General features: G+C 44.1%; 1 pseudogene; it reads right to left on the bottom strand.

The window, feature by feature from the left end:
* Positions 1–340: 340 nt before the first annotated feature.
* Positions 341–1,271, bottom strand: LOC113409183 (annotated as a pseudogene).
* Between the last annotated feature and the right edge of the window lie 313 nt (positions 1,272–1,584).

The following is a 1,584-nucleotide window of genomic DNA, read 5'->3' as shown; positions in this document are numbered from 1 at the left end:
AATTAGCCATAGGTCCATTGCAGTCAGTGGGTCAGATTGAAAGGGATATTGTCCAAAAGAGAGAGAGAGAGAGAGAGAGAGAGAGAGCCTGCGCACATGAATGGCTCTAGATCCTGGTGCTTCTAGCACGCACCCTAGATGGAGATCCAGGATCCTGTCCCCTTTGCTCCAGTGTCTTCTACCCAATGGGGTTGTGGCCTGCTGAGTTCAATGGAGCCACACTGATTTAGACCAGCTGAGGCTTTGAACAAAAGTGTCATATACCTGAGCTGAGAATCTCTCAAACACACGTTATCCACAGTTCTATGCTCTTTGTTTTTTAAAAAAAATAAGATCGACACTACTTTAGAAATTTGAATTTCTGCAACATTTTCCCTACTGCTATTTTTACCTCCTTGTTTTTCAGGCTGTAGATGTTGGGGTTTAATATGGGGGTCAAGATGCTGTACTGGATCAAGAACATTTTGTCCAGAACCACAGAGGAGACTGAGCTGGGTTTTGTGTACTGGAAAAAAGCTGTCAAGTAAAAAAACCAACCACAATAAGGTGGGAGCTGCAGGTGGAGAAGGCTTTACGCCTGCCCTCCGCAGAGCGTATCCTCAGGATGGTGCAGATGATGTGAATGTAGGAGATCAGGGTGAGGAGGAAGGTGCTTGATCCAAGTATGACAGCAGAAGTAAGAAGCACGACTTGATCGGTGAGGGTCTTAGTGCAGGACAGTTGTAATAGAGGAGGGAGCTCACAGCTGAAATAGTTGATTTGATTGGGCCCACAGAAATGCAACTTGAGGGCAAAAACAGTGTTAAGCAGGGCATCAGTGACCAACTGAACCATGCACCACTCACTAACTGAACACAGATCCCTGTGCTCATTGTGTCCATGTAACGTAATGGGTCACAGATGGCAGCACAGCGATCATAAGCCGTCGCTGAGAGAATATAAATTTCAGTAGCATCTAGAAGAAAAAAGAAGAACATCTGTGCAATGCAGTTATTGACAGAAATGGTTTTGTGCTCTTATAGGAAATGCACCAACATCTTAGGGACAATGGCTGAGGAATAGCAGATATCAACAAAGGATAAATGAGACAGGAAGAAGTACATTGGGGTGTGAAGATGACGATCAGCCATTATCACCAGCATGATCATCATGTTTGCCAAAAGCGTGATTAGGTAGACAACTAAAAACACCAGGAAGAGGAAACTCTGCATCTGTGGGTCATTGGAAAGTCCCAGGAGTATAAATTCAGTCACTTCAGTTTGATTTCCCATTGATCCTTAATCAGGAAAACTGACCTGTGAGACTGGAAAAAATAAAATTAACACACGTAAATTGAAATGGCATGTGGAGATCATCTGATCAGTAGAATGAATGCAGAAAAGGACTTTGGCACCAAACTACCACCTTTGTTGCCTAAATCCCAGGATCAGGCCCCACTGGTATTCACAGAAACTCCACTCAGCTGTTATATTGGGACAGTCTAGGGTGACCAGACAGAAAATGTGAAAAATCGGGACGGGATGGGGGGTAATAGGAGCCTATATTAGAAAGACCCCAAAATCGGGTCTGTCTCTATAAAATCGG

This window comes from Terrapene carolina, unplaced genomic scaffold (assembly GCF_002925995.2).
Source record: "Terrapene carolina triunguis isolate 2854851 unplaced genomic scaffold, T_m_triunguis-2.0 Scaffold30615, whole genome shotgun sequence".
NCBI lineage: Eukaryota > Metazoa > Chordata > Testudines > Emydidae > Terrapene > Terrapene triunguis.
This window is presented reverse-complemented; position numbering and strand designations above follow the sequence as displayed.